The sequence below is a fragment of the Corvus cornix genome, chromosome 1 (genome assembly GCF_000738735.6).
Source record: "Corvus cornix cornix isolate S_Up_H32 chromosome 1, ASM73873v5, whole genome shotgun sequence".
In the NCBI taxonomy this organism is placed as follows: Eukaryota; Metazoa; Chordata; class Aves; order Passeriformes; family Corvidae; genus Corvus; species Corvus cornix.
The window spans coordinates 26,444,994-26,463,615 of record NC_046332.1 but is presented as its reverse complement, the minus strand read 5'-3'; the positions used below and the strand labels follow the sequence as shown (position 1 = coordinate 26,463,615).

The following is an 18,622-nucleotide window of genomic DNA, read 5'->3' as shown; positions in this document are numbered from 1 at the left end:
AGGAGATTAGACGTATCCATGGGGAATAGCTACTCTAATAATCTCCTCCATCCCCCCGCCCCCATCATGAATTTGTCTAGACACGGAACAATTTTCCCCAGGGCAGATCATCCTCCTCGGCCCTTCCCCCCCCTGGGCCGGACTCAACGGCGAGGGTAAGGCGACGCGGGAGGCAGAGCCCGCGGCTCCCGGGCGCCTTTCCCCGGGACAAGGCCTCGGCTCATGGCGGGGGCTCTGGGAAGCGCCTGGACGAGTGCCCCGGGACACGAACCCGCGGCCCCCGGGACACGAACCCGCGGCCCCCGGAGCCGCTGCGCCGCCCGCGGGCGGGGGACGGCGCCACCTGGCGGGGCCGCGGCGGGCCGCAGGTGGGGTGCCCGGGGCCAGCGCCGCCCCCGGCTCGTCGCTGTCCCCCTCCTCCCCCCGGCCCGGTGTCACCCCGCGCTCCCTGGCCCCGTTTCACCGCCCTGCGCAGGAGATGGTGCTCCCACCCCTCGGCTTTCCCGGGCGGCGCCTGTTTCGGTAGCAGGCGGGGCTGTTTGCGTAAATGCCTCTCCCACGTGTACGGAAAGGCGACTTTTCCCGTGTGACCAAATGTTTGTGTAAGAACAGGGGAAAGAACAAGTGAAACCCGCCTCGTTTGCACAGCCCCACGCTGTCCCCGTGTCTGTGCGGTGCTACGGGACAGGCAGAAAACTGCCTGCGTGGAAGTCTCTCTGAACCCCGCCGGTGACCTGGCCTTGCTGGGTGCCACCGGAGATTTGTGAGCCACTGACATGGCAATGACTTCTAGACCATCCAGGCCTTCCTCTGCGCCTCCTCTGCCCCGAAATGTTGTTGGTGGCAGCATAACGCATGTCGTGCTACCGCACCTCCAGAAGGGGAAGGTTTGTATCCAAAGGCAACAGTTAACTCCGAGCATCCTGTATCGGTGCTCCACAACCTCCTTTTCACCGCCCTTCACAGCCAAGTGCTGTTAATAAGCTGGCGAGCCCGCCTGCAGCAGATGCTAAGTGAAAATTAAGTCAGCATGCTTCGATTCCCTAAAAGCCATTGCAAAGTTTTCATGATGAGCTGCTAAGCTCCACTGAAACCGGAAAATTCTGAGGCTATTACAACATCAGAAGGGATGTTTGCAGACTCAGGTGCAGACACGTGTGAATTTGCCCTGCCTGTCTCTCCAGATGCGCGCTGCTCCAGAAGATGCTCAGATGTGTGAGCACGGGACTGGCGCCTGAGCCACCAGACCATAGCCATGCACCAAAATGGGCGCCAGCCTGAGCTGTCACCAGCCCCTGTGGCTTGCAGATTGGGTGGAGCTACCATCGCTATGCAGATACACCCCAAAAATATTGTAGCTCAGCTGTGGTTTTTAAAACATTGAAGGGGGGGAAAAAAAGCACATTTCAGTTAAACTACAGAACATTTTTTCTTTCAGTCACTGTAACAGCTGCAAGTGCTTGGGTGGAGGGTGGATGAGGAGCAACACTTCACCAAGTGACTGCACTTGTTTACACACCACAAGAACTCTACAGACTTCATTGGATCTATTCGTTTGGCACTCATAACAAGAGGATGGGTACCCAAGTCCTAATCTTACAGATACCTGCAGGTATGTGAGCATGGATTACTGCTTTACCTCCTTTTTCCCCACGTTCAACTTTGCCTTTTTAACATCACTTTTGCTTGTCATGTAGAAAAAATGTTTGCTTACCATGAAACATAGTCATATTAAGAATACCTGTCATATTAAGAACTGTCAGGAAAGGTAACCTTTGTTATGCAGTGGTTCTAGGAATCAGGCCTTAAACCACAAATACAGCCAGAACTGAGTACACTTTAAAGGTAATTCTTGTCCTGCTTGGGCCATTGAGGGGTGGGGTAAGGAAAGGTTCAACATGGTCAGTATGAATTAGATGCCCTCAAGTGTTCCTTTAAGTGTTGGTTTGGTTTTTTCCCCCTTTTGAAAACCTCTCAGAGAACAAAGTTCTAAGGGAGAGGAAAAGGAAGACTAGAAAAAACACCACACTTTGTTTATGCAATCCTGACAATGGCATAAGTCCATGTGTGAAGAATGAGGGTAGAGGTATTCTACTCTCATATTTTTTTTAAGGACAATACATCCTCTTGTTTTAGACAACAGCTTATACACATATGCAGGCTAGAGGAGCTGCCAGAAGACAGCATCTTTGGGAAACATGGTGCACAGGACAGCATGGGAACCAGGCTTTGCTGTTTCTAAGGATTCAGCACATCAGCTTTCTTGCAGATGGAATAATGAACTACTTTCTCTCTTCAATGCATAAATGGTAATCTCTGCTTCATCCCAAATGACATCTGTAAATAGACAATAATCCGTTTTATTGTCTAAGTGGGACCATCACTTTAAAATAAAAACAACTGAAGTAATTTGAAAATGTACAGTAGTCCCTAGATCTAGAAAACATGCCATCTGGACCGTAAGATTTCAAACAATACAGTTCAGAAAGCACATCTTGAAAGGCATAAGGTGTAAGAATCAATGGGGAAAGAAATTAAGAAGAGCAGGACATTCAGTATTTGTTTGCAGCTGAACATTTACTTCAAGGTTATTTCTTCAAACAATTTGCTAGCTAATAAGTATCAAAATTTCCCACTGTAGTGTCACCTTTGGAGAGAGTTTTCCACCTGCGTGCCCTGCCATTCCCACTCACAGAGCAGCTTGTAACATTCCAAGAACTTCTCACTTGCTCTCTATGCTTTTTTTTTTTTTTCTGTCTTCTCAGTCTGAATGTGCTCACCAGATGCAGTGACAGTTAAACAAAAGCACCATAAAAAAAATAGGCCAAAGAAAGATCTAGCTAAGTGCAGTACTTCCCAGTGGTTTATTTTCTAGTGGGTTATCCTTGCTGGAATGAGTATGTAACAAACTCTGCTAAGCAGTGGAAATTCCAGAGATATATTCATAGCAGAGATACCCAGCTCTATGCAATTCTGGGCAACTCTTGTGCAACAGTCAATCTAAGCATTCACTTGAATAAAGAACAACTAAATGCAGTTGGTGGGTTTTTATGTGTGTGTGTCTCATTTTGCTTGTCATTCATGGACGTTCATAGAAATAAATGTGTGTGCAAGAGAAAAATTGTGATGGCAAGGTTTTGTTGATGTTTGTGAGAAAGCAACAGAAACATTCACATATCATGCTGGAAATTAATTTTAAGCTCAAGAGTTATCCATCCAAGACCAAGCACCCATATTGTCTGGGAATGAACCTTTTTGCGGACTCAAGAAACAAACCTTCTTGGTTCTTGGGGGAAATTATTTGGAAACAATTCATAGTCTGGAAGATATGTACCCATCTGAACCATTTACCGAACCCTTGAGAATAACCAACTCATCCTTAACTGTATTCTTCATCGCTAATTTTGAGCAATGCTGGGGTTGGGTTGTGAAGAGTATCTGCCTGGAGGACTTCTGGCAGCAGATAATGCATGTGAAGAGAGGACGAAGCGGAAGGATGCCCCCAACCTTCCCATTCACTGAAAAATCTGAGTAGGGGCAGTATCACCAGCCATGCCCCCCCAAAAGGAAAGCCCCGAAGGTGTGGTCAGATCAGTTATGTGATGGGGGAAACAGACTGGAGACCACAAAAGAAAGAAAAGCTGAACTTCCAAGTGGAACAGGTAGGAGCTGTCATGTAACTTCTTTTCTGTGAGGTCTGTCACTTATCCAAGGCTCAGAAGTATCTCTGTTACACTCCCATGGATGTATTTAACAGCAGCTCTGCAGAACTGCCAAATCATATGATGAAACTACAGAAAACACAATCTAAGGGAATAAATCTCACATCACTTCAAGCTGCATTTAAGGCTCTTTCCCTCCTCCCCTCCCCTTCTAGAATGGTTCTGTTTGAACACTTGTTTCACACTCTAAAGCCCCAGGATCTTGATATGCCGGGCAGGAACTGATACGCTGTGCATCTGTAAAATGCATGCCTTGAATCCCCTTATTCAAATGGTGGTGTTTCATTAGCAACAGCTTAAAAATTGATTTAAACATTATGTTCATTGCTCACAAACACTTCTCACAAAGCCTTCTGTTCCCATTGAGGCTAAAAAATTCCATTGTATGCGTAATCTTTTATGAGTGCATTCTTTGAATACTTTATTTCTTAGAACTGTAACAGTTCTGTTTATAAAAAGGAATGATACTGATAGCAATGTTAGGAACTTTCAGAAGGGACCACTTAGATCTTTAAATTTCCATATTAGTCCTGTTTCAAGAAAAATACAAAACAAAACAAAGAGCCTCAATTACATAGTTTAAATTCTTTAAGAAACAGCTTCACATGCCAGGCTAAGAGGATAGAAAATGCAATCTTTACCCCCTTGATCAGATCTTGCAGCCTTCTGAGGATGGCTTCACATAGGAGTTTTTAATTTGGCACTGGTTTAGCTACCAAATCAGGTTTTCATGTTGGACTGGGATATTTAGAGAAGATAGCAAGCTGTGGGGTAAGAAGAAGCACAGGGCTAACTGCCAAGTAGCACAGGGAGCAGGGGAGAAAAAAACCCAGGGATCCTGTGTATGTCAGCCAGGTTCTGTGTCCAAGGAGATAGATGGAAGGGTGTGCCCACTGTCCTCTTCTTAATATCCAGATACTTTTTAACATGAGTCGGTGCTACTGAAACAACTGCAGTGCAACACTTCAGGACAGGACCTTGGAGACTAATCTGACCACCTGAGTGCTGTTCAGAAACAATTCACTCTGAATCCCCTCACTTTGAGAACAATAGCTGTGGAAATCTAGCATGCAAGCAGTTGGTCTGAATTACAATTTCTTTTAATTTAGAAGAAACATTCTTCTTTTTAATGAACATCCTGCCTCTCAGTTTAATGAAGAACAGTGATAAATAGGACATTGCTTTAACTGTTACAGTTACCAAATAATCAATCTCAAGGAAGTATTCCCTCAGGGAATATTTCACTCTCTCACAATGCCACATGCTGGAAAAGGCAGTCTGCACTGCCATGGGTGACCCATTTTTGTGGGCTTCACTGTACTGCTGGTAAAGGCTGTAATCTTCTACAAATCTGCTGAGAAATGAGGACACATGGGAGGAAGGGGATAATGCTCTGCTCTATTCTTTCTGCAGAGGTAATTATGCAGTGACTGAAAAGTATTATATCACTGGACAGGTAGACAACTAACTTCAGCATTCAATAACTCAACAGGCAGGTTGAAGAAATAGATCTGACATTCTTCTTTACAAAAAATCTCTTCAGTGCCTTAGTGACTTACTTGTCAGAAGTAAGTGCAGATTTAAGAGTTCTCTTTCCACAGAGGCACTGCACTAGATTAGAAGTAAGGGCATTAAAAGTTTTCAGTGCTCAAAGCTTCTGTTGTTATGGATCAGCACTTCATGGCCAAATTAAGAGATTTCTCTTCTCTGCCTGATCTCCTTCTATAGCTTTTATTATTTTAATACTTTCTTCATGTTTGCTGAGACACTATTTTGAAGGAAAACAGCAAAATATGCTGCCACAGTGAAGCCTTGGAAAGAGTGTGCTGGACAAAAGTATCCCCAGTACCATGAAACATACCATTTGAAGAGCTTTGCTAAAGCTGCTGCATGGACAATACACGGCCCCCTTTTTGCCATAATGTCTAAGTCCCACCGAAGTGAATACATCTTCCATAACAGAAAAATAAGTCCCTTTGACCACTTGGTTCTCTTGATCTGTTTGAGATCCCTCCTTAATCCTCACTCTACTTTCTGTTTTCTTCCCACATCAAGCCAGCCAAAATACGTTTATTAATCATTGCACAGTTAAACACTGATATTTAATGAGATTCCCCCCTGCCTGATTTGAATGCAAGCAGTTACTCTAGAGATCCAGGTGGGACTGAATGCCTTAATTACCTCCTAATCCAATTTAGAAACACCCTGTCTGAATTAGCAGTTGTTGTATGATACATAGGAGTCTTGTGTTAGAGGAAACAACTGAACTGTAGCTCTAACATCAAGGCACAAACTTTTTTATCTAATCTTGGTCTTTGTGATGCCTATAGCTGAGAGAACCTTGCTTTTAATTTGCTGCTCTTCCTCTTGCCATTTTCCTGGTTCTCCTCTTATACTGTTTCTGTAGGAGGAAATCACTCCTTATTCAAAGCTTCTGTTAAGCTTGGTAGCAGCCCAGGTCTGCCCCATTTCCTCCCTTTCACTTTGAGTGCTAGTCGGAATATGAATGTTTAGTTTATTTGCAAAAGCACTTGTTTCTCTTTCCTCACATTAAACTAGTGCAAATAAAAAACATAGCAGAATATATAAAGTACTTAAAATACATGAAGTAGTCCTTTGGCCTCTAGGTGAGGCACAGGTAAGGCCTCAAATGCCATGCATGAATGACATATGAACTTGCTGGAAACAGTCTGGAAGAGAGCAACAAGAGCAAGTGGAGATCTACACAGCAGACCTATGAGGCAAAACCGAGTAAGCTGAAACTGTTTTTTTCAGTGAAGAGAAAACCAAAGTGAGGAGAAACAGCAATATTCCAAAATGTAAAAGGCTGTTGCAGAGTGAAGAGTTTTCCACTGATTTTTATGCTCATTGGAAATAGCATTGGTAGAGGGACAGGCTATTTGTTGAGGGAAGGGAAAGAAGCCATCTGGTTTAGTTGTTTTTCTGTGATTCCACGAGAATTTCTTTCAACCTTGGTGTGTTCTGTCCTTTTCACTACAGACTCTCTCTCACTACACTTAGTGCAGATTCTTTTATTCTGTAGTACCAGTTATCACCATTTTGAAGCATCTGTGTTGCTATACTCAGAGCAGTGAGCCAGCATTTTCCTGGATTACCTTTGATTTTAACGGTAGTTAAACTTTTCCTTCCTGTTCAGACCTCTTCTCCACTCACTCCTTCCTTCCCAATATACTGGCTAGGAGTACTCTTCTGCAAATTGGAAGCCAAATTCCTGTTCAACGAGGGTGATTATTTGAAACACGTTGCTATCCTCACACACGAACCTTTGCATTTAATGTCTACACTATATTCTGCCTGGCGGCCAGCCTGCTGAGCCAGCACTCCTAGAGGTAGCCAGGTTACTGTGCACCATGAGCAACTGTCTTAGGATAGTGCTACACCTTGGAAAAGAAGGTTATTAACTCAGGTTCATCCCTATGGCAATGAAACCATCTGACTTTGAACTGGCTTGAAGAACTGCAAGAGTAAGCTCATTATGGCCCACAATATATCACAGAAAGGTTATCAGAGTTTCAGCACCTTTGCTTCCATTCTTGAGCCACTTCCCTGAATGCTTCTTTTAGAACTTGCAACCTAAGCAGTAAAAATTAATGTTCAGCACTTGCAGTGGCGTGGCACCTGTTACCTGGTGCTCTGAACTGTCACACATGCTGTACAGCGTCTCTGTGCACTGACAGAGCAAATGGTGGCACATAGGAGTCTCTATTAGGGCCACAGACTGATTATTTAGCAGAGCTAGGATTAAAACATACAATTCTCATCTTTACAGGACAGCTTGCACAAAAATGCCCAAAACCTCAATTCCTTAAGATTTCCAAAGAGTCACAAAATATATTTTGTAACTGCAGGTTTTATGGGAGAAGTTAAAATTTTACTTTTATCTTGCTTCTCTGGTTTGTTGTAGAGTTTTTTTTCCAGCCACTTGAAATTCAGGCAGCTATCAGCAATGTCTGAAATGTATTTTAGCAAACAGCTCTTTGCTGTTACTGGGGAGAAAAGCAACCAAGAAAACCAGACATATGATGTCCTTTTGGTGGTAAAGCCTGACTTTATGGTGACAAGGGTGAAAAGGTCTTTCAAGAAGGTGTTCTTTAGCTCAGACGTAATGAGAGGCATGAAAGGTCAGTGAACTGCCAAATACCAGCAGGTCAGGGAACACTGTAAGAAAAAATAAAAACTTGGTTTTAACCCAAGAATTTAATGTTCAAATTGTAATTTAATTTAGAAAGTGAAAATAAATGGGGGAGGAGGAGACAAAGCTCTATTTTGTATTAAATTTATTGAGTTATTTGGAGAGTGCTATCAAAGCAAAATTGCTGCAGTTTCCCAGAACACTGTAGCAACAACGAATGTTTGTATAGGAGAGAAAGCTAACACCAGCAACCCAGTTGGCTGAGAAGAGCAGAAATGACAGATCTACCACATTTTTACCCTTGGAAATCTCGTGCCACCCTTGCACAAGGCATTCCTACCCAGTGAATGTAATCAGGGAGCTGTAACTATTCTGTTATGGCTATTTCTGCATAACTCCCTCCTGTGGACACTCTATTCTGGAACAATTAGTAAGAGTAATTATTTTAAAATGAAGCCGGTTTTATTCCAGAGCACAATGTCCACATGAGGGAGTTACACTGAAATAAAGCTATTTCTGCTGTAGCAATGCTGATCAATTCTCTATGTAAACAAACCCTTTGACACTGATACTAAATTAATGCAGATATCTCTTGAGATTAAAGTTCTGTAGTCCAAGAGAATCAATCTTCCAAGCCTAAGTGTATGGTGTCAAAACAGTGACCCTCAAAGAACCCAGAAACACATGAATTCACTGGTTTATGCTTCATAACTCAAGTTTAGGTTGTGTGAAATATAACCAAAATAACTGTAGTATCAAGCAACTCTCACACACACACATTCACTTCGGAGTGTCTTTGCTACCCCAGGGTATGAGAAAGTTTGATGAGTGACAGGAGGAAAGGTCAACAAAGGATAGGTAAATGCTACATGAAGATGTATTAAAAGTTCAGTAGTTGCTACCCTGTGCTGTAGAGTTGCAAAGGCATAAATTCAATGCCATAACATGTTGCAGTCGTTTCTGATTGCCATAAAATCCTCAGTGTAATCTTGGAGGGAAGTATTGATCCTTTGTTCCTGTATTTCTGCTCATTCTGTAGAATGAGGATGGGGAGAAAGGAAGAACTGTCTCTTCTAGGGAAAACACATTTTCCTCCCAGCTCAGGATAGTACAGCAGCAGTTTCCTAATTCTTTTCATGGAAGCTTGCCCTACCATAAAAAGGACAAAGAGCAGGCTCCAAGACTGTAAATCCTATATGCAACAATGGCATGAAGGAGAGTTTCTCTGGAGCTCTTTTCATGCATTAGACTCCTCCTGAAGGCTTTGTGAGTCCAGAAAGGGAATAGCCTCTGGTTTTTCCTCAAAGGCAGGTCAGCTTTTCATTGTTCACAAACCTGAATCACACTGAAGTGACAGCATTTAGCTTATGAGGAAAATAACCTATTGATAATATTCTTCTTTAGGCATCACCCCACCCTATCAAAAAAAATTAAATAATTAAGAGCTATTTTTTTCTAAGCACATTCAAATGCATAAAGCCCTTTCTGGCAACTTTCCCACCAGATTTAACATCCTACCCACACCCACCTCAGGAGTACAGCTGTTCTAAAAGACTGTAAACTTTTTCTTTAAGAATGAAAAATTTACTTTCTTTCATTCTCAAAAGGGATTTGGTTACCAAAGCTGAACCTTATCAAATGGATTCGTAGCTAAGCAGAGAAGAAAAAATGTTTTCATTCTCTCCATAGCCACAAACTGCAGAAGTCTAGGAAAAGCTGAGGCCCTAAGAGATGAAACTGCAACACAGATGTTTTAGCCAAAGTACATACAGCTGTCTGCAGTTTTCCATTTATAAAATGAGTTTAAATGACAGTTGCAACAAACTCTCACATGCAGGTAAATGGCATTCGGTTTAAAATCACACAGAGTAAAGCATCCAATGTAGTGATATAAGAGATGCAGATTTCTTTTGTACAGATCCATTCCATCAAATTCCTGCAGTTTTTCCCTAGTTTGAAGAAAAGATAGAAACTTATCCTTAGTAACAGAGTGAGGGTATAAAGGATACTTCATTTACAGAAGCTGCAATAGTGTGCTGGTAAGTCTTACTGTTCTTCTCTCATACTGAAAAGACATGTTACAACCACAGGCACTGAGTGAAGCTCTCACTGCAGCCACATGGCCTCATAAGAGATCACCATAAACAGGTTGTGAAATCAAGAGATTTCTATGAAAACACTTGAAAAGTGTTCAAGGGCTGTACATATTAAATCAATCCTGATTTATTCAACAAAGCTGTCAAAATTATTTATACAGTGGAAGATACATACAAGACTATTTGCCAAGACTTTCATCCTTACATAACACAAACATATACACACACTTAAAAACACTACACAGAACTTGTCTACCCCAGTGGGTGCAGATTGACCCAACCTCATTCTGCTTGTACTCTGAAAAGGCGGGACAGAAGCCAGTCCCGGTCTCAAATCCATACACCCTTCAAACACTGTGCTCCGTCTACTGTAATTTTTTTGCCTCTCAAAAAACAAACAAGAAAACCAAAAACCTGTCTACCCCACACCCCCAAAAAATAAAGAATAGCCATCCCTCTGCCTCAACAACCTAAAACAATATAAAGAAAGTAATCTGACTTCTTCTGGTACTGCTGTTCAATAGACCACTTTCTACCCTGTCTCCCAGTAGAGGTGGCATAACAGTTGCAAAGAAAAATAGACCACCAGCTTATAGCCTGTTCTTATATGGGATCTTTGGCTTCTTTTCATTTGACTGTAAGTACAGAATTCCGGTTTTGGTCAGCATTGTTACGCATTTTAATGTATCTAACCTGAAGAATACTGACGGCATGCTTTGGATCATACAGAGAAAGCAGATCAGATGACATATTTCTAACATGCCTCACACACCTGCTCTTGGACTCAGACAGAAAATAAGTTTCTACAAGAGTCTTTGCTCACAGAGATTCTATTTGGCTTCATGTGAGGAAAGGAATGACAACAATCACAATATAAGGAGTGACAATTTCGTGATTGGCTATCTTAAGGCTAACCATAACTACAGTGAATCCTGGTGTAAGTCATTTAATGTCTCATCCCAAAATAAGTTCATTCATTTTGACGGTCCCACTTTGAGACATCTTAGTGTTTGTACCACCAAGAGAAGGAGCATGGATCCTCAAAGGGCAGGTACTCAGGGCTTTGGAATACAAGGCAATGTAAAATTGCTTGCTTTGACACTCAAATATAGGGATTGCCAGAATGCAAAAAAATCTGAAATTTTGAGAATGACAAGCATAAGGTGTTCACCACTGTTAATGCTAATTTTAACTGGAAATGTAACTATACAGTGTTTCTGAATAGAAGTCTGGAAAGCCTGGAACTGAACGTATTGAGCAGGTAGTGGTACAGTCTCTTCGGTGTGTTTTTCCAAACCAGTGAAATAGGGGCAACAATCTTCACATAATGAGTTTAAATTGTTTTAAATTGGAATTAAGATTTTGCCACATTCTCAAAAGATAATGCTACCTGTACAAATTACAGAAAATAATTTTAAATCCCCCAGCCCTTTATTTTATACTGTTCATAATGTGGCTCATAAAATCAAAGTTTATGTTAATTGGCAAATCAGTTCAGTTCCAGCTCAGCAGAAACAGTAGCAAAGACCTTCAGGAACTATAAACATGTTTGAAAGCTGCTTGAATAACTCACAGATTAAATGAATATGCTTTTACCCAAGAAAGAAAAAAATACACGAAGAGAACACCCTGATTACCTTCAGCTTGAGAATCCAGATGACTCTACATGGATATTCAGACTCTTTTAACCTCTGTAATGGTGAGTCCCTGTGTAAGAACATAAGGATGCTGAGGTAAAGTTGACTTCTTCCTGACTGGTACTTGGGTTACCTGGGACTTGGTAATCAAAGTTACTGACCTCAAAGTGTTTTAAATAGTTTGAATATCCTACAAGCAGTGCAATGAAAATCCAGATGTCATAGCGAAAGTAAAAAGATCAGAGTAGGGATTTCAGCCCTTTGAGATGTCAGCCTAAGACTGCTCTTAGGTGGCAGCTGAAGAGATGGAAGTGTAGCTAATGATTTTAATTTCTCATTTTAAAATGTCCAAATCAAAATATCTCAAAACCACCCAGTTCCACCAAATAATAAAGCTTTGTGACCTCTGTGAGAAGCAAACTAAGGTGAAAAGAAGTAAACCCAAAGTGCCTTCTAAAACAACAGATTTGATTTGTTTGATAAATGGTTATGCTTTCTACGTCTCCAGAATGGCTTTCCATGTGTTTCCTTATATGGGCAGATATGATTTCCTCCAAAACTTCATTGCAATGAATATATCCTGCAAGTCAGAAGGAAGAGAAAAAAAAGCCTGCAGATCTTGAAATTTAGGACTCCCACAGCACAAAACAATTGCTATCTTAAATGTGAAGAAACACAGCAGAAAATTGTTCGGTCAAATACAAAATCACTTGCACTGGCAATGGAACCAAGGCAGAGCCAGTATATACCTATAAAAAAATCAAATTGCCCCAAACATGCACTGAAATGTCCTCCAGACCGAACGACAATATTCAATGCATATACTGTATTTTCCATTTCCCTATGCTGTTAAAAAAGATTAACGAATTAAATTGCGGGACAGTCCCTGAAGATAAACAGCAGTACAGATTACAGTGTTTTTAAACGGGAAATAGGAGCATGAATATCATAAAGCAAGGAGGCTCTCCTGACTCCTCTTACAGGCAGACAGTCTTGCCTTTGCCCATGTTCTCTGCATAAACAAAGGTGATCTGATATTTCTGAGTTCAGTTGATCTATTTAATAGAAAATGAAGACAGTTTGCCTTTCTAAAACATTTAACTGTCTAAATTTAAGGCCAAAGAAACCTCTTGGCCTGTGTCTGATGAGAGCTGCAGCCTTTATCTTGCCAGTTTGTTCTTGGTCTGTGCTTGTCAGAAATTAGTGGTTGTGTCTTAGACTTCCAGAGATAAGACACTCAGCTACCTTCTGCAGTGCAGAGTGAAATAATGGTATTATGGGTTTTTCATTGGTTTAGTAGTCAGGATTGAATTTTAAAACTTTTTAACAGTGGCAGAGAATATGTCAAAGGCAGAGGTTTGCTCTAATAAAGTATTTTTTAAAATGCAATCAAATTCTAAGATGATTGACTACAGTGTCCAGAATAGGAAGAAATACACTGTTCTCAGTACAAAGAGAAAACACTGCTAAATAAAAATGCCAGAATCAAATCCTTTCCACTCCGAATGGAGATCAAAGAAAATGTCAGTCCTCTTTATTCAGCGTTTGAGGCTGGCTTGTATTCCTTTCAGACCCTGGTAGCATACTTCCCCCTTGGCAGGGGGTGCCTAGCAGGCAGACCTGGTATGGCTGCTGGCATGAGCAAATGGGCCCTTCAGAGTTTTGGAGGTCATGGCTTTCACACAGCAAGCTCACAAACAGTAAGAACTCCTGGGGTTATTGGTGAACTTCCCTGTGAAAACAGCACATTAGAGAACCCCTGAACAATTGAAAGCAGTCACTGAAGTTGTTGGGCTTTACCAGCCATCCCAAATTAATGGGAATCATTCTACTCCCATCTGCCATCATAGCAAGTTAGAACTTCCGGTGCGATACATAATTTCTAGGACAGATCTTTATCATAACAATTTGCAAGTAGGACTTTCTATCAGAGACTCCAGATACCCCCTGCAAATATGTTCAGTCCTCAACACTCAGCCCTGATACACAGGTGAAGCAACAGAGGCAGAAACAGCCAGGTTATAGCCTGTGTAAAGGAAAGACTTTAGTGAGTACTTTGAGGTGACTGTTAGTGGTAAGATAAGGATTCAGTCTCAAAAACTACTGCACTATGGACCTCCATAAAGGGCATCTGTGTGATCATCTATGATGCTACCGGATCAAGAGCTTAATTTTCAGAGGGTCCCACTACAATCTTTTCCCCACAGACACTGGAAGCTTAGGCTACCTTAACATTTGCCCAGTGATCCTATGAGAAGTATGTGCTTCAATTTTTACGGCACAAGACCTGACCTGCAGAAATGAAAGTTACAATGTTCGTTCAAGGGTCTGAAAGCCACTGAATGTTCCACTTGCACAGATTTCACAGTGACAAGGACACTCAGGTCTTGGCAACAGGTATTGTGCATGTAAAACTATTCCCAGCCATATGGATTTCAATTATAAATGTATTACTTATGAGTTTTTAATTCATTCTTCAAGAAGAAATGTTATCTTCACAAGAAAAATGAAAGAATGAATAGAAGGGAGTTTTGGGAATTGAAACAGAAGCTGCATGCAAAATCAAGCAGGAAAACAGAAGCCAGATATAGAATTTCCTTCTGGGATCATGAACCCTTCTCTAGAATTTGATCCAAGAATCCATATCACCTACATGTCAGTAGGGATCTGCAGATTTGCAGGGATATCAGTGAGAAGTTACACAAATAAAAGGATCTTGCAGGAACAGGCTGGAGGCTAGAAGAGCTCCCATGATACTCATATATCTAATTGAGAACAGCAGATTGGAAGGGACTCTTGGGTCATTGAGTTCAGTCCCTTGTTTTTGTAGGCAACCATGCCATATAATCTTTTTCATATGATGGCTCTGCTTATAATCAATTAGATTTTTTTTGGTTTGGGGGTTGGGCTTTTTTGGTGTTTTTGCTCTTGGTACTCTTAGGGGAGAGCTTCATAGAGTCTCATTTCTTTTAGAATTAGAAACCTTTTCAAATCCAGAATAATTGTACACAAATAGTTTATACCATCTGTTCTTGCGTCAGCATTTCCCCTGTTTAAACAGCACTTTTTCTAATGTAGTTATAGAATACAATCATATCCCTCTTTTTGTTTTGCCTGAACATGCTGGCTAAGCTTCCTTATTCTTCCTTCCAGGATACTTCCAATCCTGGACAATCTGAGCACATTTTTACACCTGCTACTTTTTAAATTAAGATTTCTTAAGCAACAGGATCTGGCTATACTGAGTATTCCTGATTGATGAAAACCATCAGCCATAATGTTTCCCAACAATGTTTTTGGAAATATCTTGAACTGAAGCAGCATGAAGCCCATTTCTGTCAGACATACTAAATGGAAATTTCACAAAAAGTCCCACTGCCTTCAGTGGGTGAGCCATGTCTGCTATTTGTCTTCCAATATCCAAACATCATTTTCCAGTAAAAATATAATTTTTTCCCAACTATTAAAATTTTGGATCACAACAAAAGCTAGCAATATGTATTTGCAAACATTTACGAAATGAAAAGCAGTAGTACTTGTACCAGCATTGGAACGAGATCTTTCTGAGAATGAATGTTAAGTTGACTGAATTCAAAAGCAACAACAGTATTTTCTAATCATTTGAGGAATAAATTATTTGACCAGCATTTGTAACAATATATACAGAATATTTATCACAAATAAGAATTTAAGATCTCCACTGTAGTTCACATGAAGGAATTCAGACTTATCTCACTGCTGGATGCTATAGTTGGCATGAATTCCAAATTTGCAACAGGGTGGAGTATTTGATCAAAAGATCCAGAAATTTTATGTGGGTAGCCAAAGTCAATCTGTTTGGCAAAACATACAGATGATGTTTCTCTCACATTGCTTTGGTATTTTGGAAAAGTTGCAATATCAAAGAAAAAGTTTGTACTCAATGCACTGGAAGCAGTAAGTCATTAAAAAGGTGTTTTCTGAAGGAATAAGTAAGCATAGAAGACGTAGGATTTGAGGCTGCAAATAGTCTTTTTTAGTACACTCAAAGTACAAATTCTGGAAATTCAAAATTGTGCCTCCATCTGCTACACTGCCACTCTTTCAAAAGTGACAGCTGATACTTTGTACTGATTGATACAGCCTGAAGTGATACACACTTCTGATTCTGCTGAAAACTGTGCTCTTTGGAGTAGGTTCTAAACTAAGGTACCTCACTGCACTAATAACACAGGAAAAAGCTAGCAAGCATGCTTAGTATCTTCATATATTACATATATACTGGTTGAGAACAATGGAAGAATAATCCAGCTACAGGATGTTCTAATGATGGACTCTCATTTATGAGTACTTTTCTTTTTCAATGAGCAGCAACCTTCAGTGTTAGAACATGGAGTTAATTGATTTGTAACATTTTTATGGCTGGCTCATGCTTCCTGAGTAATGGCACTAATCATACTGTAAATCAGAACTGGTCCTATACTTACTAGATATGCTTGCAAAAATCTTTGAACACCTTTTAAAGACAGATTCTTAAGATGGAAGTCTCGCCACGTTTCCCTCTTGGACAGTCACTTTATTTAATCAATAGGCAGGATTAAAAACTTCACATTTTCTTCTAAAATCAAGCTGGTATTCGGTATTGGTGCAATTGCTAATGCTAACTAACATTTCTATCAGTCAGGAGGAGTCTCCATTTAACTGGAGTGACACTCTCTTGGTGCTGGAAAAGTGCTGAGGTAAATTAGCTGTCAGGATAAAATAGACGTGTGTTCAAGAAAAACGAGTTCTAATCTTACAACTATGCTTTCACTGCAATTATCATTATTGCAAGACATGAATTTACCAGTATTTCCAGCATGAAAAAGAAAGGATATGTAGACATACGATTATTGTCAAGTATCAGACAATTAACAAAATAGTATCAAGAAACCCATTTTCATGTAATTACTGAAAGTCATGTGGAACTCTCAGTATTTCTGCAACTAAGTCTATTCCTTCTCTAAGGTCTTTATACTAAAGTGTGGGTGAACTGGGAGGATTGGGAAAGTGACAGCCTATTGCCTTTGCCCTGGCTGTTGGTGTACCTCAGCACAGCTTTGATATAAAGCAAGGCAGCTCTAACCCCAGCTTTCAGGCACTGGGCAGGGAAAGCAGAACAAATAGTTTCAGCTTCAGCTTATCCAGGAACTCAAGAGGAATGAGTTATGCTGTCAGTGAAAACTGCTCAAGCCAAACAAATTTCATTTTTCATCTGTATTTGAATGCAGACATGCACAAACTTGGCATACACAAGGCACAGGAAGCGTATGTTATTTCATGAATTTATCGTCAGCAGTAGCAGTGAGATACTCCTAAAAGTAATTTGTGGGTACATTAAATGCACTCCAGCACTTGATCAGAACAGTAATGAAACGTAGAATGATATAAAATCAATCAGTGGTACCCTTCTGCCCCTCCTTGAAGTCTGATTTCAGTGGGATCAGAGTCAAGCCAGTCCATGGCATAGCTGAAATCTGTCGTAAGATTCAGATCTATCTGGACTACTGCTGCATTAGTCATGGATCTCTCTGGCCTCCCTTCTTTCCTCCTCTTCTGTGCCCACCCTGTCAGAGCTTGTGTTACTGTTCCAAAAGTGCTCCTGCTCTAAAAAATGACCTCTGAGGTCTGTTTGCTTTTCCACAGGCATGGCTCTTACTGCAGTCAAATCCTCCAAATCCAGTAGAACAGAACTGAATCTCTGAGAAGCCAAAGAATACTCCTGAAATTCCATGGTTCCCTGAAGCAAGCACCAGAGCCCAGCAAAGAAAAATTTCTCTCCCCAAAAGAACTGGCAAAGGAAGGGAGACCTAAATACCACAAATGGTCAGAAGACTCAAATCTGTACTACTTGTACTATGGGAAGGAGGAGGAGAAAGAGGAGCAAACTACTTCCTAGCATGACAGGATGATTAGAGGTATGCAGCAAGGTGAAGGGAGGGCTTGATGCTCAGATAGGTGAATAAGCTCTGATTAGAACACTTGGATGTACAGTCCAAGGAAGTCTGAGTGTGTCTGTCCACTTGTATGTACATCTGTCTGAAGTCACCTCAGTTTAGCACAGCTATCCAGTGGAAACTGTGCTGCACTGCAGCAATAAACAAACAAAGCCCCTGAGCGTTCCAGTGACTTGGGCCAACTGTGCCAGTCCCAACCCAGACATAAATAGGCTGATTTTGCATGGGAGGCGGTGCATCAATTTTGTACATTAACAGGTCATATCTCACACTTCACATGGCTGTAAGATAATGTTATTAATTTCTTTAGGGTGCTATGTTATTTGATTTAAGAAAAAATGCATTTTGATTCTATTTATATAATGTTTGCTTGCTGGTACACTGAGAAGCTTTAAGCAAAGAATCAAATTATTCTCACACCAAAAACAATGAACTAGGATGTCTTTTTTGATGAAAATGATCTCTTGTTGCCAAATGCTTCACATTTGAAGTAATGGCTTAAATCTTGGCCATGCTTCCTAGGTAAGTCTTTTCTCATAACCCCTTCAAACAGTATTTTCAAGCAGTCCTTTTACCATATTAAAACTTCACATGTAGTTGTGAGACCATATGTTTGATTTTGAGTTATGGACAAACTAGAGCATAAACAGAGCCACAGAATTCAAGGTCTCATTCTCAACTTCTAAAACTCATTGTGTAGATGCATTTGAATACAGGGGTTTGGTTTGGCCCCCCTTTGATTTTTTCTTAAATCAATTGTCTTGTTTTATTTTAAAGGTACTTTGCTACTTTTATTTTTGTAGGCACAGGGTAAAGCAAAAAGGAAATCAAATACTGTCAGAAATAATGAGGGATGCAATTCAATGCTGTCATGAGGAAAAAAAAAGTTTCAGGCTTTCTCCTTCCTTTCATATTTAAACTGAAAATACCTTTTAGTTGGATAATTTGCCTACTGTCAGTGACCAGAAGCACCTGAGTACTGCATGCAATAAAATAATGAATGTAAAGCTGACTTCCATGCAAAATAACCAGCAAAACC

The 18,622-nt window shown here is 40.8% G+C and overlaps 1 protein-coding gene across 1 annotated transcript in view; it reads left to right on the top strand.

Moving 5' to 3' along the window:
• The first annotated feature begins 1,428 nt into the window (after window positions 1-1,428).
• Window positions 1,429-18,622, top strand: part of COL8A1 (collagen type VIII alpha 1 chain) — a 123,531-nt gene continuing 106,337 nt past the window's right edge. The window contains exon 1 of the mRNA XM_039559424.1: window positions 1,429-1,612. The gene's annotated coding sequence lies outside the window, so the exon portion shown is untranslated. The remainder of the gene's footprint in view (window positions 1,613-18,622) is intronic.